This window comes from Muntiacus reevesi, chromosome 6 (genome assembly GCF_963930625.1).
Source record: "Muntiacus reevesi chromosome 6, mMunRee1.1, whole genome shotgun sequence".
Taxonomy (NCBI): Eukaryota; Metazoa; Chordata; class Mammalia; order Artiodactyla; family Cervidae; genus Muntiacus; species Muntiacus reevesi.
The window spans coordinates 10505117-10528461 of NC_089254.1; the positions used below are offsets into that span (position 1 = coordinate 10505117).

At 40.0% G+C, this 23345-nt stretch overlaps 1 protein-coding gene across 2 annotated transcripts in view; it reads left to right on the forward strand.

Moving 5' to 3' along the window:
• GNGT1 (G protein subunit gamma transducin 1) overlaps nt 1-23345 on the forward strand; it is a 236314-nt gene that overhangs the window by 19326 nt on the left and 193643 nt on the right. The window contains exon 2 of one of the 2 annotated variants that reach the window (XM_065939297.1): nt 13055-13153. The exons of the other annotated variant lie outside the window; for it this stretch is intronic. The gene's annotated coding sequence lies outside the window, so the exon portion shown is untranslated. The remainder of the gene's footprint in view (nt 1-13054; nt 13154-23345) is intronic. 2 annotated transcript variants of the gene reach the window in all.

A 23345-nucleotide genomic window follows, 5' to 3' on the forward strand; every position in this document is an offset into this window, starting at 1 on the left:
TGTTAAATATCTTCCCTCCAAATGACATGTTAACTCTCTGTGCTTTTTTAAAATAGAAATGATCATGATAGTTTTGCCTCCCCCCAAAGGGTAATTATGAGCATAAACAAAATGACAATATGTGGAGGTATTTTGAAAAGTATTAGGTAGCAAGTAACTACAGGGAAGTGCTGATGCACAAATAGCTATGAAAATGGCATTGATTAAAATCTTTTATCCTTGGCTCAGTTTTCAAAACTTTTAAAAACATATTAATTACATAGGGGTTGTATTGGGACAGTCACTGTTCGTTCCAGGTCTTGGAGCACAACACTGTGACCTCTACCTTCCCTGACTGATAACTTGCATATGTTTGAGCTCTTTCTACCTTAGCCCAAACCAGTCCACTCAAGTGAAGCCACTTCCTATTAGTAGAGAAGGTGTTTCCCTATTTCTGTTCTCTTCTTCCTGCAAATAAAATTCAATCAGTAGAGCGTAGATCTCTCTCCTCTGCTTTACGTGCTCTGCCCTGAGGAGTTTATTAATAGAATGATTTATCTGAGTGGTGAACTTGGATGGGCCTCCCAGGTGCCTCAGTGGTAAAGAATCCACGTGCTAATGCAGGAGATGTGGATTCGATCCCTGGGTTGGGGAGATCCCCTGGAGAAGGAAATGGCAACTACTCCAGTATTCTTGCCTGGGAAATTCCATGGACAGAGGAGACTGGAGGGCTATAGTCCATGAGGTTGCAAAAGAATCGGACATGATTTTTAGCAACTAAGCAACAATAAACTTGAGTAGAATTCCTGGACAGGTTTGACTCAGCTCTCCATCTTTTTCTAGGACCAGGACTGCTTACAAGACCAGTCCTTCTCTATCCTTCATTCTGTGAGTCCTACTTGGTCAGACCTCCACATTGCAAGGAGGTCTTAGTGGGCTCAGCAGCTGAGTACTCACATCTGTCTAGTTCAGGGGTCCAGTACTGATGATCCTACTTCACTCTCCCACCTAAAAGCCCTCTTACCTAGATACTGCTTAATGAAAGTGATAATTTGTTCTCCATAACTACTGTTTATTTTTCAACTTGTTTAGAACCTGAATGATGAACAGATGTGATATTTACTGCTTTACCCTTTTCTCCCATCCCAGAATTCTGCACACATATGTTGGGAGGATCTAAAAGTTCTGTCATGAGCAATGACCCTCTGGCTCCAGAATTTGTTCATGTTCCCCTCACCTCTTCTCTCCATGCTAGCCAAGTGTTCCTTATTCCAGTATTCTTGGTCCTCGGGCCCCAATTTTTGTCTCTATTTTGGGACCCCTTGCTCATTTCAAGTGCCTTCTCCCTTTGTAACCCATTTGGGAACCCAACCCCATGCATTTTGACTTTGGAGAAGAAAACACTGACCCCCACACTAGCCTTGAGGGATCCCAAATGGTCAGCACACTTACTCTAACCAGGCCTTCCTCCTAATAAGGGAGGTGGGCATACTGTCTAGCAAACAAAGCCCAGCACTAGCAGCCAAGCCCCATCTCTGGTGGCCTTTTCTGTGTTTTTGCAGCATTTTCTCGGTTAGCTCAGAGTTTCCCCACTAGTGTTGCCAGTTACTTGGATGTCAGAGGGAAATGCTTTCTTTTTTTTTCCTCCAATACTGCCAATAGACTACTCATACTTGCCCTGTGCAAGAGGTTGAAATTGCCTGTGAGAAGTCTGTAACTACCAAAAATTTCTATTTGGATTCTGAATGGAATGCAGTGGTACTCTTCCCCACTCCTTTTTTTTTTTTTTTATTTGTTGGTATTTAATTTCAATGTCTTGTTTCATGGTCTTGACAGTGTTGTGATATGATATTACTTTGCAACCAGCATGATGCCACTATTTTAAAGGTCACTGAGATACTCAGCCTGTGTTTATATTCCATTTCCTTCTTGGAACACTTGGTTTCTGATTGACTTCACCAACTTGCTCAGTCTTTGAAAGACCTCTTAGAAGGCACAGATTTCAAAAAGATTTAAAAACTGCCTGAGGCATTTGAAATATAAAAATAGAAACAAACTTAGAGGTCCCTCAGACTCTTAGTTTAAGAAGACAAACTGAGATGACACAGATTAAGTGATTTTCCCAATGGAAATTATACTAAATATTAATGTGAGGATTATAACAAAGTTTACATTATGCCTGATTTAGGACTTTTCCCCACTTCACATCACTGTCCTCTCATTACCGGAGAAGTATAAAAATATTTATCAGACACTGTCTAACTCAAACAATTTACTCACTTTTCTACATAAGGGATCACTGGAAAATTTCATCTTGCTCTGAGTATTTAGATACTTTTCATATAGAGCAAAGGCAGTTATTAATATTTAATTTTTGAAATTCTTGCTCTGTGGAATTGATATCTAAAAGTAATGACTCTTGGGTAAAGATTTATAGAATAAAGCCTTCCTGAACCTTGAGGGGACATGCAGGGTAGATGCTACTGTTTTCTTTAAGATTATGAATGCATAACCTACAAAAACCACTGTAACCCCAGTGGTGTTTGGCCCATGCTTTTGAAAACTTGGATACTTTCATAAAAGAGTGAAAGTTCACTCTGCCCATCTTGAGTTCATGTCCATAGCAAGAGAATGGTTGCCCACTTCTATTGCAGGGAGATGAAGAACTGGGATCAGTAAAGCCCATCCTCCCATCTGCACAATAAGGTTAGTGTCCCTACCCAGTATGTGTGTACTAGTGCATGGTAAGTCACTTCAGCTGTGTCTGACTCTTAGAGACCCTATGGACTGTAGCTCATCAGGACACAGACTGTCCATGGAATTCTCCAGGCAAGAACACTGGAGTGGGTTGCCATGTTCTCCTCTAGGGAATCTTCCCAGCCCAGGGATCGAACCTGTGTCTCTTCCGTCTCCTGCATTGGCAGGCGGGTTCTTTACCACTAGCACCACCTGGGAGGACAAATCAATTACAGAAATACATTTTTGAAGGTCTTTTTTCTTGGGCAAAACATGTATAAATTATTCTATTAGGCATGAAATCAGCAAGAAAAAGAGGTTGTGATATCATAAGGAGTTATTGAAAATAGTTGAAGAAACCAGTTCTTTACAATCATATGGCCAGGTTGAAAGAAAAGCAATAAAGATTGGTAAAATGCGCACAAGCTAACAAAAGTAGAAAGCTGCCATCATCTGTAGGCTTGAAAGGACAAAGGGTACACATGTTTGCTGCAATCTTCTGAGATCTCCAGCTGTAGGAAATACCCATCTAAAAGAAACTGAGGAATTGGTCAAGGACAGAGTGTGTTAGCCAACCCACAGCAGAAAAGGAAGGAGTAAATACCCTGAATACAGGAGTAAACACCCTGAATTCTTTCCTTCTATCCTTAAATTCAAACAGTGCTCAACAAATCAGAAAGTAGAGGACAAAGAAGCCCAGTTTATGCAAGTCAGTCCTGAAGCACATAGTAGGGTGAAGAAGAAAGAAAGTCTGTTTAGAGGGGCAATTAGACGTGGTCCAGCCATGGACATTATCAAAATTTGCTGAATAAATGCATTGTTTCCTTACTGGAAAGAGTATCTTTACATTTGACCCATTGTACTTGCTTCAGTAGAAACTTTCGTGGCTTGTAAGTATTTCCCAATATTAATGCAAGTTCTCAAACTCATTTTTAATCATCATAAGAATTTTCTCTCTTCCATAACAATCTCAACTTCAAAAGTCAGCTCTTAAGTTTTCCAGTTAAGACAGCCAATAAGTTATCTTTCTTTATTTTTGCAAAAAGCTTGTTTGAGTTTCTGTCATTTATAACCAGGAGTCCTAATATGACCTTACTTGCTTTCTTCAGTCACGCTTGTATTCAGTTCCTTAACCAAGTTCCTATGAATGTTTCAGAAATTATTGTAGAATAATAAATGGCTGAAATTGAAAGTGCCCTTCTCTAGGCACTTTATGAAAAATAAAAGAGATAAAGTAAGCACGAAAGACAAGGTGACAAGCTTGCTTGCACAGCTTCCTTGCACAGACGATCAAAAGATATCATAAGATGGTGATCACTTAAAAAAGAAAAAGCTGTTTAAACCATCATATTCAGAGTCCTGTACCCAGAGTCCTTTTACCCAGAATCTTGAGGGAAATAACTGAATTACACAGGAGTAAAGGGGCCTGTGCATGTAGTTATAAAGATTCTTGACTTTATTCCATTTTACTGCAACCAAATCATAATTAGGCACATTTTGATTTCCCTCAGGATTCATTTCACTCATTTCCCTAGGAGGACTCTGAAATAATAATTTTGGTAATGCTACTTCTACTGTTAATAACCAGAGCTACTCATTTTGAGGGCTTGATCCTGAGCTTAGGTACTGCATGAGACATTTAAATATATTTTATCTCACTGGAAAAGGCCCTGATGCTGGGAGGGATTGGGTACAGGAGGAGAAGGGGACGGCAGAGGATGAGATGGCTAGATGGCATCACCGAGTCAATGGACATGTGTTTGAGTAATCTCTGTGAGCTGGACAGGGAGGCCTGGTGTGCTCTGATTCATGGGGTCGCAAAGAGTCGGACACGACTGAGTGACTGAACTGAACTGAACTCTCTCACCTTCACAGCAATTCTACAAGGTAGACATACATCCCATGTTACATCCAAAAAGCCAGATTTCAGAAATTAAGTAACTTGTCACATTCTCTCTTATTCGCTGATCATGGGTTTTCCCCTTACTACACTCACTCACGTGTTAGAACATATTAGTATTTATACTGACAATGTTAAAATATTTGCTTAAGGGATGGATTGAGTGGAAACTCCACAGCAGGGAGAACAAAATCTTAGTTGTGTGTTTGTTGAACCATCTTAAAGCTAATCAATTACATAATTTATGGTAAAGCTGGGGTTAACCAACAAAGTAAAAAGAAAAATAAAGAGAAATATATGCAATAATATTTTTTTTCACCTGACCAGAGAAATTAAAAATGGAGGAATCAATCTATCAACAAAACTTGTAAGACTTGGAGGTGGCAGTAAAATTAATAATACTATTATAGTATAAAGATAAAGACCTCTTACTCTCTTTCACAACATTTTAGTGTTATGCTGACAGTATTTTAGGTATAGACAGCCATAGTGAAATTGTACTAAGGATGGAGATGGTAATTATGGCACCACATCTAAGACCAAGGTGATTTTATTGTTTCTCACCTAAACCTGATAACCTTGAAAAGGGTAGATCCTGGTATCAGTTCAACTGAGAACTTAATGAGTCAGAATCAAGGCCAACTGTGAATCTCTTTCTTGCTATATTTCTTTAAAGTGAGGCCATGTCCAAGTCATTCATTGACGTGTATATGAAAGTAGAGTAGAATAAATATGAAAGGAAATATGATAAATGTAGATGCTTTGAATCTTAGCAGGACTATTACAGTCAGGTAAAACATGTTGGTAATAGCATCACATCCAGCATTATGATGCTGGAAATAAGAATCCTTTGCAGTGTGTTTTCTGAATAACTTGCCCAATGGTTTCAGGTAAACTGAAGGCAAAATCCAGCCTCCTATTTTGGCTCTAGCTACCTCCCCATATTACCTACCTGAAGCCTGGAATTGAAATACAAGAAAGAAAATGACAAAATATTCATAGCAATAGTCAATTTTAATTAAAGTTCAAATTATCCACAAACTATCAACACTCAGTTAACTTTGCTTAGTGGTGGGTCTCCAAACTGAAAATGGAAAGTATACATAGTATAAACAACAGATTTTTCCAAAGTAATTGTAAATATGTATCAAATTAAAAAAAATTTTTTATTAATTTATTTGACTGTCAGTTCAGTTCAGTTGCTCAGTCATGTCTGACTCTTTGCAACCCTATGGACTGTAGCATGCTAAGCTTCCCTGTCCATCACCAACTCCCTGAGCTTGCTCAAACTCTTGTCCACTGTGTTGGTGATGCCATCCAACTATCTCATCCTCTGTCGTCCCCTTTGCCTCCCGCCTTCAATCTTTCCTAGCATCAGGGTCTTTCTAACGAGTTAGGTCTTCACATCAGGTGGCCTAAGTATTAGAGTTTCAGCTTCAGGAGCAGTCCTTCAAACGAATATTCAGGACTGATTTCCTTCAGGATGGACTGGTTAGATCTCCTTGCAGTCCAAGGGACTCTCAAGAGTCTTCTCCAACATCACAGATCAAAAGCATCAATTCTTCGGCGCTCAGCTTTCTTTATAGTCCAACTCACACATCTGTACATGACTTCTGAAAAAACCATAGCTTTGAATAGATGGATCTTTGTTGGCAAAGTAATGTTTCTGCTTTTTAATATGCTGTCTAGGTTGGTCATAGCTTTTCTTCCAAGGAGCAAGCATCTTTTAATTTCATGGCTGCAATCACCATCCACAGTGATTTTCGAGCCCCCCAAAATAAAGTCTCTCACTGTTTCCATTGTTTCCCCATCTATTTGCCATGAAATGACGGGACCGGATGCCATGATCTTAGTTTTCTGAATGTTGAGTTTCAAGCAACTTCTTCACTCTCGTCTTTCACTTGCATCAAGAGGCTCTTTAGTTCTTCTTCACTTTCTGCCATAAGGGTAGTGTCATCTGCGTATCTGAGGTTATTGATATTTCTCCCAGCAATCTTGATTCCAGTTTGTGCTTCATCCAACCCAGCATTTCTCATGGTGTACTCCGCAAATAAGTTAAATAAGCAGAGTGACAATATATAGCCTTGATGTACTCCTTTCCCGATTTGGAACCAGTCTGTTGTTCCATGTCCAGTTCAAACTGTTGCTTCCTGAGCTGCATATAGATTTCTCAGGAGGCAGGTCAGGTGGTCTGGTATTCCCATCTCTTGAAGAATTTTCCAGTTTGTTGTGATCCACACAGTCAAAGGCTTTGGCATAGTCAATAAAGCAGAAATAGATGTTTTTCTGGAACTCTCTTGCTTTTTCGATGATCCAGCGGATGTTGGCATTTTGATCTCTGGTTCCTCTGCCTTTTCTAAGTCCAGCTTGAACATCAGGAAGTTCATGGTTCACATACTGTTGAAGACTGGCTTGGAGAATTTTGAGCATTACTTTGCTAGCATGTGAGATGAATGCAATTGTGCAGTAGTTTGAATATTCTTTTGCATTGTCTTTCTTTGGAATTGGAATGAACACTGACCTTTTCCAGTCCTGTGGCCACTGCTGAGTTTTCCAAATTTTCTGGCATATTGAGTGCAGCACTTTCACGGCATCATCTTTAGGATTTAAAATAGCTCAATTGGAATTCCACTACCTCCACTAGTTTTGTTCATAATGATGCTTCCTAAAGCCCACTTGACGTCACATCCCAGCGTGTCTGGCTCTAGCTGAGTGATCCACTGTTGTAGTTATCTAGGTCATGAAGATCTTTTTTGTACAGTTCTTATGTTTATCTTGCCACCTCTTCTTAATATCTTCTGTTTTTGTTAGGTTCATACCATTTCTGTCCTTTATTGTGCCCATCTTTGCATGAAATGTTCCCTTGGTATCTCTAATTTTCTTGAAGGGATCTCTAGTCTTTCCCCTTATATTGTTTTCTCTATTTTTTTGAATTGGTCACTGAGGAGGCTTTCTTATCTCTCCTTGCTATTTTTTGGAACTCTGTATTCAAGTGGGTATATCTTTCCTTTTCTCTCTTCCCTTTTGCTTCTCTTTTATTCACAACTATTTGTAAGGCCTCCTCAGGCAACCATTTTGCCTTTCTGTATTTCTTTTTCCTGGGGATGGTCTTGATCCCTGCCTCCTGTACAATGCCATGAACCTCTGTCCATAGTTCTTCAGACACTCTATCTATCAGACCTAATCCCTTGAATCTGTTTGCCACTTCCACTGTATAATCGTAAGGGATTTGATTTAGATCATACCTGAATGGTCTAGTAGTTTTCCCTACTTTCTTTAATTTAAATCTGAATTTGATCATAAGGAGTTCATGATCTGAGCCACAGTCAGCTCCCAGCCTTGTTTTTGCTGAGTGTATAGAGCTTCTTCATCTCCAGCTGCAAAGTTTCAGTATTGACCATCTGGTGATGTCCATGTGTTTGTCTCTTGTGTTTTTGGAGGAGGGTGTTTGCTATTACCAGTGTGTTCTCTTGGCCAAACTTTATTAGCCTTTGCCCTGCTGCATTTTGTACTTCAAGGCCAAATTTGTCTGTTACTCCAGGTATCTCTTGACTTCCTACCTTTTGCATTCCAGTCCCTTGTAATGAAAAGAACATCTTTTTTGGGTGTTAGTTCTAAAAGGTCTTGTAGATCTTCAAAGAACCATTCAACTTCAGCTTCTTCAGCATTACTGATTGGGGCATAGACTTGGATTACTGTGATGCTAAATGTTTTGCCTTGGAAACAAACAGAGATCATTCTGTTGTTTTTGAGATTACATCCAAGTACTGCATTTTGGTACTTTGGCCACCTGATGCAAAGAGCTGACTCATTTGAAAAGACCCTGATGCTGGGAAAGATTGAGGGCAGGAGGAGAAGGGGGCGACAGAGGATGAGATGGTTGGATGGCATCACCAACTCAATAGATATGGGTTTTGGTAAACTCTGGGAGTTGGTGATGGACAGGGAGGCCTGGCGTGCTGCAGTTCATGGGGTCACAAAGAGTCGGACATGACTGATCAACTGAGCTGAACTGAATTGAACTGCATTTCGGACTATGTATTTTTACTATGATGGCTACTCCATTTCTTCTGAGGCATCTTGCCCACAGTAGTGTTTGGCTGTGCTGGCCTTTAATTGCAGTATGTGGGATCATTAGTTGCAGCATCTGAACTCTTAATTGCTGCACGTGGGATATATTTCCCTGACCTGGGATCAAACCCAGGCTCCCTACATTTGGAGAATGGAGTCTTAGCCACTGGACCGCCAAGGAAGTACCAATATGCGTGTAATTTTTAGCTTTAAATACTAGATGTCCTTGTCTATATTTTATCATCCTAATCTTTGGTGTATGTACTGCTTATAGAAATCACTAGCATTCTTCTCATCACTGGTGATGCGGAATAAACATTTTGGTTTCTAACAGTTCATAGCACTTCTATTAATGCTTCTTATCAATAGACAAAACATTAAATTGAAATGAGAAAAAGGTGAGTGCCTAGGACCTGAACTGTTTTGCATACCTTGATCTCTCCATTGCAAGGTTACCTAGATGCTGGTGGGAGGAGGTTTAAATAGCTTTAATAGTGTTGGTTTTTATCAACTGCTGGTTATATCCATAACCTCATGGGCAGTTGCTCAGTGAAAGCCCAGGAAGCATTTTGTCTCCATTTGAAACACACACACAGTCATTCACATACATACTCTCTCTTCTGTTAACTCTATTTTTGCTGTCGTTGTTTTCGTTCAGTTGCTCAGTCATGTCTGACTGTGTGACCCCATGGACTGCAGAATGCCAGACTTCACTGTCCTTCACCATCTCCTGGCACTTGCTCAAACTGATGATATTAATTTAGAAAAAATTTTTTCCTCCCTGAAGGCTAACTAAATGTAATATTAGAACAAATGTTAATCTCACTAGAAATGAAACTCTGGAAACTGTGTCCATTTCTCCATGGTTCTCAACTCTGACAACCATCTTTACTTTTTGAGGCATTCCCAGTTTTGTGAATGTATGAGCATTTTCCTAAATGAAGTTTTTAGATCAATTAAATGTCAATGAAGCACAATCATCCCCAGTTGCATTTCTGAATGTTCATATACATTTTAAATAAAAGTACGAGAAGATTGTGAAATGTTTGCATTGGAAAACATTGATAAAAATGAGCACTTGTAGTAATGTTATTTATTTCTGATATAGAGCCAGGATCCAGGAGCGGACTGAGGACTGGGGAAATGCGTGGTGGTGGCCAACAACACGCCGCCAGGAAGCACAAGCCCTGAATGTATTCCATAAATCCCTGGACTCAAAATGTCTGTGCTAGGTTGGATAATGGCTCTGCAGATATGTCCACAGCCTTGTCCCTGAAACCTGTAAAGTTTGCCCTATATAGCAGGAGGAATTTTGCAGATGCAATTAAGGATATTGAGGTTGTCGATTGTGCAGGTGGACCCAAGTAATCATAGATCTTATGAGGAGGGAGTATAATGGATCTTATAAGGAGGAACAGAATCAGAGAGAGGGCCATGTGACATTAAAGTAGAGGTTGGATTGTTGAGCTTTGAAGATAAAGAAAGGGGCTACAAGCAGGAAATATAAGAGGCCTTTAAAGGTAGCTGAAAAAGACCTGGAAACAGACTCTCCCCTGTCTTCAGAAGGAAGACAGCCTAGGGGATACCTTGACTTCATCATAGTGAAACTTATTTCAAATTTCTGGCCTCTGGAACTGGAAGAAGAAGAAGAAGAAGAAAACAGGTGTTGTTGTAAGTCACCAAGTTTGTGTTAATTTGTTACTGAAGTCTTAAGAAACTAATACAATACCTTGCCTCTTCATTTTTAAAGCATATCTATTTTTTTCTATGTAACTTTTAAAGTCAACATTTTACTCTTTTGGTGGAAGGTCTAGAGGAATATAAGAAAATGGTGTTGGGGAAAGATGAGTTTTAAAGTGAACAGGGTTGAGGACACCAGATGATATTAAACAAAATTGAAACTGTAGAAATCAGAGAATAGTACCTACCACCAACAGAAACCAGGAAGTAGGAAAAACATATTAAGTCCAATAAAGAAACAGTCTGAATATATGTGGTGTTAATTAACCATAAGTTGTCACCAAGTTGATATTTCCCAGGTGACTGAATGGTAAAGAATCCACCTGCCAATGCAGGAGATTCAGGTTTGGTCCCTAGATCAGGAAGATCCCCTGGAGGAGGGCATGACAGCCCACTCCACTATTCTTGCCTGGAGAATTCTATGTACAGAGGAGCCTGGCTGCTGCAGTCCATGGTATCACAAAGAGTTGGTTATAACTGCGCATGCGTGCACACACATGAATACAGAGCATGCACAGATCTTTTTCTGATCATTTTAATTATAGCATTTATCTCTCTCAAATGTATCAGTATATCTCCACTGTATCTCTTGTCTCTTGTTTCTTCCTGTCTCTTCCCTTGGTTTATATGAACTCTTTTAGAACAGAAACTGTCTTTCTTCTTTATGTATTGAAATCTAAAACTTGATTAGTAAGCATTCCATAAACACATTGTGAATCAATAAATTAAAATCCACAAATACAGTAGCTACTCCTTTGATAACCAGTTCCAGTCCCCCCTCCCACCACCAGTTACTGAGACTGAGAAAAGATTATGGTCCAATTAAGCATAAGTGTTGTCTGAACAACACCCTGGGTATAAAGGCAAGGTTTCTGAGGATTTTGAAGAGAGAAAGAGCCCTTGTGTAGTCAGCACCTAATTTGAGCCCCAAGAGCCAAGAGGTCCTGAGCTCTCCTAAGAAAGCAGTTCACTGAAGAAAATGGGATACTTGATGGAGTAAAGCTTCAGTCTTTCTGGCATTAAGATTGGCAATATAACAAACACATGAAAAGATGCTCAACATTACTCATTATCAGAGAAATGCAAATCAAAACCACAATGAGGCACCATTACATGCCAGTCAGGATGGCTGCTATCCAAAAGTCTACAAGCAATAAATGCTGGAGAGGGTGTGGAGAAAAGGGAACCCTCTTACACTGTTGGTGGGAATGCAAACTAGTACAGCCACTATGGAGAACAGTGTGGAGATTCCTTAAAAAACTGGAAATAGAACTGCCATATGACCCAGCAATCCCACTTCTGGGCATACACACTGAGGAAACCAGATCTGAAAGAGACACGTGCACCCCAATGTTCACTGCAGCACTGTTTATAATAGCCAGGACAAGGAAGCAACCTAGATGCCCATCAGCAGATGAATGGATAAGGAAGCTGTGGTACATATACACCATGGAATATTACTCAGCCATTAAAAAGAATTCATTTGAATCAGTTCTAATGAGATGGATGAAACTGGAGCCCATTATACAGAGTGAAGTAAGCCAGAAAGATAGAGACCAATACAGTATACTAACGCATATATATGGAATTTAAAAAGATGGTAATGATAACACTATATGCAAAACAGAAAAAGAGACACAGATGTACAGAACAGACTTTTAGGCTCTGTGGGAGAAGGCGAGGGTGGGATGTTCTGAGAGAACAGCACTGAAACAAGTATACCATCAAGGGTGAAACAGATCACCAGCCCAGGTTGGATGCATGAGACAAGTGCTCAGGGCTGGTGCACTGGGAAGACCCAGAGGGATGGGATGGGGAGGGAGGCAGGAGGGGGGATCGGGATGGGGAACACATGTAAATCCATGGCTGATTCATGTCAATGTATAGCAAAAACCACTACAATATTGTAAAGTAATTAGCCTCCAACTAATAAAAATAAATGGAAAAAAAAAAAAAAAAAAAGATGGGCAATAATCACATTCCCTGTGGAATTAGCGCTTTATGACACTGGCAGCAGCAGCTTTGCCCTGTCGTCGTTCAGTCACTCAGCTGTGCGCAGCTCTCTGTGACCCCATGGACTGCAGCACACCAGACTTCCCCATCCTTCACCATCTCATGCAGTTTGTATAAACGTCCCTGATAGCTCAGTTGGTAAAGAATCCACTGGCAATGCAGGAGATCCCAGTTCGATTTCTGGGTTGGGAAGATCCCCTAGAGAAGGGATAGGCTACCCACTGTAGTATTCTTGGGCTTCCCTTGTGGCTCAGCTGTTAAAGAATTTGCCTGCAATGTGAGAGACCTGGGTTCAAGCCCTGGGGTTGGTAAGATCCCCTGGAGAAGGGAAAGGCTACCCACTCCAATATTCTGGCCTGGAGAATTCCATGGACTGTATAGTCCATGGGGTCGCAAAGAGTCGAACATGACTGAGCGACTTTCACTTTCACCTCTGTTGAGTCGGTGATGCCATCCAACCATCTCATCCTCTGTCATCCCCTTCTTCTCCTGCTCTCAGTCTTTCCCAGCATCACGGGGTTTTCCAAAGGATTCTTCACATTAGATGGCCAAAGTATTGGAGCTTCAGCTTCAGCATCACTCTTTCAGTGAGTATTCAGGATTGGTTTCCTTTAGGATTGACTGGCTGCACGGCGCTAGAGTGGTGAGTGACTGTGAGGAGATACCCCATGGCCAAGGTCAGGAGTAGCCATGAAGAGATACCCCACGTCCAAGGTAAGAGAAACCCCACTAAGACAGGAGGCGCTGAGAGAGGGGATCAGAGGGTAGACAGACCAAAACCACAATCAAGAAAACTAGCCAGTCTAATCACATGTACCACAGCCTTTTCTAACTCAATGAAACTAAGCCATGCTGTAGTTATGACAGAATGTGGTCCACTGGAGAAGGGACTGGCAAACCACTTCAGTATTCTTGCCTTGAGAACCCCATGAACAGAATGAAAAGGCAAAAATATAGGACAATGAAAGATGAACTCCCCAGATAGGTAGGTGCCCAATATGCTACTGGAGATCAGTGGAGAAATAACTCCAGAAAGAATGAAGAGACGGAGGCAAAGCAAAAACAACACCCAGTTGTGGATGGGACTGGTGATAGAAGCAAGGTCCAATGCTGTAAAGAGCAATATCGCATAGGAACCTGGGAAGTTTGACCCGTGAATCAAGGCAAATTGGACGTGCTCAAACAGGAGATGGCAAGAGTGAATGTCGACATTCTAGGAATCAGCGAACTAAAATGAACTGGAATGGGTGAATTTAACTCAGATGACCATTATATCTACTACTGTGGGCAGGAATCCCTTAGAAGAAATGGAGTAGCCATCATGGTCAACAAGAGTCTGAAATGCAGTACTTGGATGCAATCTGAAAAACAACAGAATGATCTCTGTTCGTTTCCAAGGCAAACCATTCAATATCATGGTAATCCAAGCCTATGCCCCAACCAGTAATGCTGAGAAGCTGAAGTTGAATGGTTGTATGAAGACCTACAAGACCTTTTAGAACTAACACCCAAAAAAGATGTCCTTTTCATTATAGGGGACTGGAATGCAAAAATAGGAAGTCAAGAAACACCTGGAGTAACAGGCAAATTTGGCCTTGGAGTACGGAGTGAAGCAGGGCAAAGGCTAATCAAGTTTTGCAAAGAGAATGCACTGGTCAAAACAAACACCCTCTTCCAACAACACAAGAAAAGACTCTACACATGTACTTCACCAGATGGTCAACACCGAAATCAGATTGATTATATTCTTTGCAGCTAAAGATGGAGAAGCTCTATATAGTCAGCAAAAGCAAGACCAGGAGCTGACTGTAGTTCAGATCATGAACTCCTTATTGCCAAATTCAGACTCAAACTGAAGAAAGTAGGGAAAACCACTAGACCGTTCAGGTAATATCTAAATAAAATCCCTTATGATTATACAGTGAAAGTGACAAATAGATTCAAGGGACTAGATCTGATAGAATGCCTGATGAACTATGGACAGAGGTTTGTGACATTGGACAGCAGACAGGAATCAAGACCATCCCCAAGGAAAAAAAAATGCAAGAAAGCAAAATGGCTGTCTGAGGAGGTCTTAGAAATAGCTGTGAAAATAAGAGAAGCAAAAATCAAAGAAGAGAAGGAAAGATATACCCATTTGAATGCAGAGTTCCAAAGAATAGCAAGGAGAGATAAGAAAGCCTTCCTCAGTGATCAGTAAAAAGAAATAGAGGAAAATAGTAGAATGAGAAAGACTAGAGATCTCTTCAAGATGATTAGAGATACCAAGAAAATATTTCATGCTAAGATGGGCACAATAAAGGAAAGAAATAGTATGGACCTAACAAAAGCAGAAGATATTAAGAAAAGGTGGCAAGACTACACAGAAGTACTATACAAAAAAGACCTTCATGACCCAGATAATCACAGTGCTGTGATCACTCACTTAGAGCCAGATATCCTGGAATGTGAAGTCAAGTGGGCCTTAGAAAGCATCATTACGAATAAAGCTAGTGGAGGTGAAGGAATTCCAGTTGACCTATTTCAAATACTAAAAGATGATGCTGTTAAAGTGCTGCACGCAATATGCCAGAAAATTTGGAAACCTCAGCAGTGGCTACAGGACTGGAAAAGGTCAGTGTTCATTCCAATCCCAAAGAAAGGCAATGCCAAAGAATGCTCAGACTACCACACAATTGCACTCATTTCACATGCTAGTAAAGTAATGCTCAAAATTCTCCAAGTCAGGCTTCAGCAGTATGTAAACCATGAACTTCCAGAGGTTCAAACTGGACTTAGAAAAGGCAGAGGAACCAGAAATCAAATTGCCAACATCTGTTGGGTCATTGAAAAAGCAAGAGAATTCCAGCAAAACATCTATTTCTGCTTTGTTGACTATGCCAAAGCCTTTGTCTGTGTGGATCACAGTAAACTGTGGAAAATTCTGAAGGAAATGGCAATACCAGACCACCTGACCTGCCTCTTGAGAAACCTGCATGCAGGTCAGGAAGCAACAGTTAGAACTGGACATGGAACAACAGACTGTTTCCAAATCGGGAAAGGAGTACGTCAAGCCTGTATATTGTCACCCTGCGTATTTAACTTCTATGCAGAGTACATCATGAGAAACACTGGGCTGGAGGAAGCACAAGCTGGAATCAAGATTGCCGGGAGAAATATCAATAACTTCAGATACACAGATGACACCACCCTTATAGCAGAAAGTGAAGAAGAACTAAAGAGCCTCTTGATGCAAGTGAAAGAGGAGAGTGAAAAAGTTGGCTTAAAGCTCAGCCTTCAGAAAAGTAAGATCATGGCATCCGTTCCCATCATTTCATGGCAAATAGATGGGGAAACTGGAAACAATGGCTGAGTTTAATTTTTGGGCTCCAAAATCACTGCAGATGGTGATTGCAGCCATGAAATTAAAAGACGTATACTCGTTGGAATGAAAGTTATTACCAACCTAGACAGCATATTAAAAAGCAGTGACATTACTTTGCCAACAAAAGTCCATCTAGACAAAGCTATGTTTTTTCCAGTAGTCATTTACAAATGTGAAATTTGGACTATAAACAAAGCTGAGTGCCAAAGAAGAATTCATGCTTTTGAACTGTGGTGTTGGAGAAGACTCTTGAGAGTCCCTTGGACATCAAGGAAATCCAACCAGTCCATCCTAAAGGATACCAGTCCTGGGTGTTCATTGGAAGGACTGATGTTGAAGCTGAAACTCCAGTAGTTTGGCCTCCTGATGCAAAGTACTGACTCATTTGAAAAGATCCTGATCCTGGGAAAGATTGAGGGCAGGAGGAGAAGGGGACAACAGAGGATGAGATTGTTGGATGGCATCACAGACTCAATGGACATGAGTTTGGGTAAACTCTGAGAGTTGGTGATGGACAGGGAGGCCTGGTGTGCTGTGGTCCATGGGGTTACAAAGCGTTGAACATGTGTGAGTGACTGAACTGAACTAAACTGCTTTGATCTCCTTGTTGTCCAAGGGACTTTTAAGGGTCTTCTCCACTACAATTCTAAAGCATCAATTCTTAGGCATTCAGCCTTCTTTATGGTCCTTCTCTCACATCCATACGTGACTAGTGGAAAAACCATAGCTTTGACTATGTGGACCTTTGTGGGCAAAATGATGTCTCAGCTTTTAATATGCTGTTGCCCTATTATACATATCAAAGAATGCAGAAAAGAGAGCTATCAGGGGCCTTGACTTTCAGAGTTTGATCAGATTTGAGCCCAATGGGAAGTGATACATTTCAGGATGGAATTTTATTAAAGGTTAAGAAAGTCCTAGCCTAGCATCAGTTCTTACCTAGGAACACTGGTGAGAAAGAGTTCTGAATAAAATGCATGTGAAAGACAAAAGCAGAGCGTTCTGCCTTTGTGATGCAGATAGGAATAGAAACTAAACCACTTGCTTCCTCTGAATCTATCCTTGCTGTTTACTCACTAAGTCATGTCTGACTCTTTGCAACCTCATAGACTGTAGCCCGCCAGGCTTCTCTGTCCATGAATTTCTTAGGCAAGAATACTGGAGTGGGTTGCTATTTTCTTCTCTGGGGGAGAAGGGACCAAACCAGGGATTGAACCCATGTCTCCTGCATTGGCAGATGGATTCTTTACACTGAGCCACCAGGGAAGCCCCAGTTTTTTATGCTTGGGACTAATTCAGAGCCACTTGCTGGCTGGAAAACACTAGAACCTTTCCCAGCTAATAATTATGAACTCGGAAGCATGAGAGATCAGATTCTATACAACCTATGAATTCAGATTGTCTGTTCAGTCTCTGTGACAGATGTCAGTTACTCAGCAGTGGTCAGATAGGCAACTTTATTCACCATATGAAGTCTTCTGTAATGATTTAAATGTTACAGTCTAGCCTCCCATGAGTTATTTTTAATTGGACAAACAGGTAATTGGACTTGTTCAAGGCACCTTAATGTGCCATCAAATAGAGATTAGAATATATTGTTTTCAATCTTAGTTGTACATTCAACTCTGCTACATTTCTTTCCAATTATTGGTAAGACCAGTTGTTTTGCTGCTGGAGACATTAGAAATTTAGCCCATAGGCTGGTTAACTAAAGGGTCTCTGAGTGGGTGACCTTCAAAGCCAGAAATCATTAATGGATTGGTAGAGCCAACTTTTCCATTAGGCACACTGCCTAGGAGCCAAGAAAATGTTTTATTTAAAATAAGAAAAGTATATTATAGTAATGAATATATAATAATGAGTCCAGCCTGGATTACATTCATCTTTATATAGCACAACCAAAAAAGATCATTTTTATCTGTCATATTTTTTAATGAAGGAAAGGGTCCATGACTGGAAACTAGATGAATGGAACCATTACATTTGGGAATACAGAAAATTAAAGCCAATATGTATTCAAAATATCCCACTTAGATTTTAGAGAGCATAACTTAAGTTGATTTTGATTGTAGAGTGTTATATAGAAATAAGCCAAGAGAGTTTGGCCACCATCTGAATGAAAAAGGAAATGTTTTATTCAGAAATAAGTTTCTTGCTATACAGATTTAGTTGCACATTTAATTGTAGTTGAACATGGAAAGTATTTGAAGCTAGAAAGTTGGATGACCTTGAGGCAGGCATACAAGCAGAGCCTCCCTCCCTGATGGTATGACTTGGCAATGGTTTAGGCTGTGGATGGGTTACAAACTGGGTGAGATAATCTGCGTAGCTTTTCAGGGGTTTAGAGAAGGGCAGTGTGGATGGGAATGGAGTGCCTGGGCTTTCTGGAGTTTCCAGGGAAGTTGCTTCCTCCAATTACTTTAGTATACGGCACAGGTGTTAATGTTTTCTATGTGCGCCATGATGTGAAAGATGAAAAAGATGAGTAAATACTGTCCAGTCTAGACTTAAATTTATATCTAAAATGCAGACATTGGACAAAATGAACTCCAATTCAATTCAATTGAACTGAAACATTTTGAGAGATCACTATACTAACTTCTGGTACTCAAAGAATAATAAAGTGTGGTTTTTCCAAAGTCGTGGATTTCAAGGAGTACCTACACTCACTGGAAAGACAGGCATGAGATTCTTTTCTTATAATACAAGTAATGATGAATTTGAGGATGAACTATAATTCAAATGATATAAAAACTCAGAAGGAATGTCTATTTCTAATTGTAGAATAAAAACATAGAGGACTTCAGAAAGAGGTGACATTTAGTCTGTATAAATGCTATATCTCCAGAAATTTGCTATAAGGAAGGGAAGTAGGGTTTAAGAATTGTAAACCTAATCTTGGATACAACTCAGATAAAGAGAAGTTAGATTACTACCCATCCAAGATCCCTACAGGCTGTTGGCAGGACTGAGTGAGAAACCAGCAGCTTCTCCGCAGAAACTCCCAATGAAGCAGCTGGGGAAATGGGATTAAATTCAAGCACTCATAGTTTCCTTATTGAAAAAGTTGTACAATAAGGTGTAGTATAACTTCATAGGGAACTATTAATCGGTGGCTAAAATAAGAGTGAGAAGGAAACTTGGAAGTTGTATGAGAAATGGCTTCTTTCTTTCCCTTCTCTTGCCACAGGGCATCTGAGCCCACACCTTTGGTAGTTTCATAGTGTATTGAACAAAATTGTTGAATTGTGGAAGTGCATGAAAATCAGGCATGTGGCTCATTTATAATTGAAGAGAGAAGTTAAATAGAAAGTGGCCCTCTAGATTTACTAAGAATGACAAATGACCAAGATTGGAAATGTTAGGAAGTTTAGGTCAACAGAGCTATGGGTGAAAAATGAATGTGGAAGAACTTAGGGGTATGAATAACATATCATAACACACTTGTCAGACTGTGTAAAAGAAATTGCTCATTAGATCTAAATATGAGTCACTTATTCTCTTTCTGTTTTTACTTTCTGTTCTGAAAAATTTCAAACATACACAAAAGTAAAATGAATGATACAATGGCTTTCCATTACCCCTCACCTAGCATCAACAATTATAAATATATTGCCAAATTTCCTTCATAAAAACCTCCTGCTCCCAAACCTTTGCTGACTTTGTAAAAAATGCTTTATTGAAATATAATTCACAAACCATAAAATTCACCCACGGTAACTGTACAGTGCACTGATTTTTAGTAAATGTATGGAAGTTTATTATCATTATGCGATTTTAGAGTATTTCTACCACTCCAAAAAGTTTGTAGTGATGCCTATTTGTAGTCAACCACTGCTCATACCCCAAGCCCCAGGCAAGTACTGATTTCTCTGTCTCTGTAGATTTGCCTTTTCTAGACATTTAATATAAATAATGTAATGTACTACTTCTACTTGGTGTAGTATTTTTGAGGTTCATCCATGCTAAATATGTATCAGTAGTTTGTCTCTGCAAAGAGATCAAACCAGTTGGTCCTAAAGCAAATCAGTCCTGAATATTCATTGGAAGGACTGATGCTGACACTGAAGCTTCAATACTTTGGCCACCTGATGCAGAGAACTTACTCACTGGAAAAGACCCTGATGCTAGGAAAGATTGAAGGCAGGAGGAGAAGGGGATGAGAGGATGAGATGGTATCACCAACTCAATGGATATGAGTTTGAGCAAGCTCTGGGTGTTTGTGAAGAACAGTGAAGCCTGGCATGCTGCAGTCCATGGGGTTGCAAAGAGTTGAACTTGACTGAGCGACTGAACTGAGTTTGTCAGTTTTTTTTTCATAAATTGTATTCCATTGTAGGATTATCAGTCAGTTTAGTTCAGTTGCCCAGTTGTGTCTGACTGTTTGTGACCCCATGGACCGCAGCACGCCAGGCCTCCCTGTCCATCACCAACTCCCGGAGTCCACCCAAACCCATGTCCATTGAGTCGGTGATGCCATCCAACCATCTCATCCTTTGTTGCCCCCTCCTCCTCCTGCCCTCAATCTTTCCCAGCATCAGGGTCTTTTCAAATGAGTCAGCTCTTCGCATCAGGTGGCCAAAGTATTAGAGTTTCAGCTTGAACATCAGTCCTTCCAATGAACACCCAGGACTGATTTCCTTTAGGATGGACTGGTTGGATCTCCTTGCAGTCCAAGGGACTCTCAAGAGTCTTCAACACCACAGTTCAGAAGCATCAATTCTTTGGCGCTCAGCTTTCTTTATAGTTCAGATCTCACATCCATACATGACTGCTGGAAAAACCATAGCCTTGACTAGATGGACCTTTGTTGGCAAAGTAATGTCTCTGCTTTTTAATATGCTGTCTAGGTTGGTCATAATTTTCCTTTCAAGGAGTAAGTGTCTTTTAATTTCATGGCTGCAATCACCATCTGCAGTGATTTTGGAGCCCCCAAAATAAAGTCTCTCACTGTTTCCATTGTTTCCCCATCTATTTGCCATGAAGTGATGGGACCGGATGCCATGATTTTACTTTTCTGAATGTTGAGTTTTAAGCCAACTTCTTCACTCTCCTCTTTCACTTGCATCAAGAAGTTCTTTAGTTCTTCTTCACTTTCTGCCATAAGGGTGGTGTCATCTGCATATCTGAGGTTATTGATATTTCTGCCAGCAATCTTGATTCCAGCTTGTGCTTCTTCCAGCCCAGCGTTTCTCATGATGTACTCTGCATAGAAGTTAAGTAAGCAGGGTGACAATATACAGCCTTGACGTACTTCTTTTCCTATTTAGAACCAGTCTGTTGTTCCATGTCCAGTTCTAACTGTTGCTTCCTGACCTGCATACACGTTTCTCAAGAGGCAGGTCAGGTGGTCTGGTATTCCCATCTCCTTCAGAATTTCCCACAGTTTATTGTGATCCACACAGTCAAAGGCTTTGGCATAGTCAACAAAGCAGAAATAGATGTTTTTCTGAAACTCTCTTGCTTGTAGGAATATGCATTTTGATTATCCATTCATCTGTTAATGAACTTTGAATTGCTTCCAATCTGGGACTATTTGTATAATGGTGCTGTGGGTATTTGTGTATGAGTCTTTAAATATGATTACGGTTTTTCTGGGTATGTGTTAATCACTCAGTTGTGCCTGACTCTTTGTATCCATTGAACTGTGGCCCACCAGGCTCCTTTGTCCATGGGATTCTCTAGGCAGGAATACTGGAGTGGGTTGCCATTCTCTTCTCCAGGGATCTTCCCAACCCAGGGATTGAACCCGGGTCTTCTTCATTGGCTGGTGAATTCTTTACATCTGAGCCATCTAGGAATGGAATTTCTGAATAATAGGTATATTTATTTTTAACTTCTTGAAAAACTTTCAAACTGTTTTTCAAATAGGATGTACTTTTTTATATTCCTGTTAACAATAAATGAAGTTTTTATTTTCTTCTTATCCTTGACAGAATTTCAACATAGATGATCATGTCATCTGTGATTAAGACTCATCTTACTTGTTTTTGTCCAGTCTTGATCCCCTTCACTTCTATTTCCTGATTATTGCACTGGCTTGATCTTCAGCACAGTGTTGAATAAAGTGGCAAGAACTAACCTTGTCTTGTTCCTGACCTTGAGGCAAAAACAAGTATAATGTTAGCTGTAAGGTTTTCTTTTTTTTTTTTTTTTTTTCCTTTTTCTGCCTATTCTCTTTATTTTTTTATTTTTTTTTTTTTATTTTTCAGTGGGTTTTGTCATACATTGATATGAATCAGCCATAGAGTTACACGTATTCCCCATCCCGGTCCCCCATCCCACCTCCCTCTCCACCCGATTCCTCTGGGTCTTCCCAGCCCACCAGGCCCGAGCACTTGACTCATGCCTCCCACGTGGGCTGGTGGTCTGTTTCACCACAGATAATATACATGCTGTTCTTTTGAAACATCTCACCCTCACCTTCTCCCACAGAGTTCAAAAGTCTGTTCTGTACATCTGTGTCTCTTTTTCTGTTTTGCATATAGGGTTATCATTACCATCTTTCTAAATTCCATATATATGTGTTAGTATGCTGTAATGTTCTTTATCTTTCTGGCTTACTTCACTCTGTATAATGGGCTCCAGTTTCATCCATCTCATTAGAACTGATTCAAATGAATTCTTTTTAACGGCTGAGTAATATTCCATGGTGTATATGTACCACAGCTTCCTTATCCATTCGTCTGCTGATGGGCATCTAGGTTGCTTCCATGTACTGGCTATTATAAACACTGCTGCGATGAACATTGGGGTGCACGTGTCTCTTTCAGATCTGGATTCCTCGGTGTGTATGCCCAGAAGTGGTATTGCTGGGTCATATGGTAGTTCTGTTTTCAGTTTTTTAAGGAATCTCCACACTGTTCTCCATAGTGGCTGTACTAGTTTGCATTCCCACCAACAGTGTAAGAGGGTTCCCTTTTCTCCACACCCTCTCCAGCATTTATTGCTTGTAGACTTTTGGATAGCAGCCATCCTGACTGGCGTGTAATGGTACCTCATTGTGGTTTTGATTTGCATTTCTCTGATAATGAGTGATGTTGAGCATCTTTTCATGTGTTTGTTAGCCATCTGTATGTCTTCTTTGGAGAAATGTCTGTTTAGTTCTTTGGCCCATTTTTTGATTGGGTCGTTTATTTTTCTTATAAGGTTTTCTTAGATGTCTGTTTTCAGATTGAATACATTCCCTTCTTTTCCTGACTTGCATGTTTTTTTCTATGATTATAAGGTGGATATTTTCCATTAAAATGATCTGTGAGTTTTTCTATTTAAGGTAGTTAATATGATGAATTATAATGACTGATTTTTTAATGATTTTTTAATCAACTTTGTATTCCACATATTATTGTTACTTGTTCTGATGTATTGACATTTCCATATTTTATACAACTCTATTAATTTTTATGTAGGTTTTGCATCTCTATTGATCCAGCTTATTAATTTGTAGTTTTCTTTATTTTATAGTCTATTTTTTCAGCTCTTGGTTATCAGGGTAAACATAGCCTCTTAAAATGTAGGGAAATATTTCCTCTCTTTGAATTT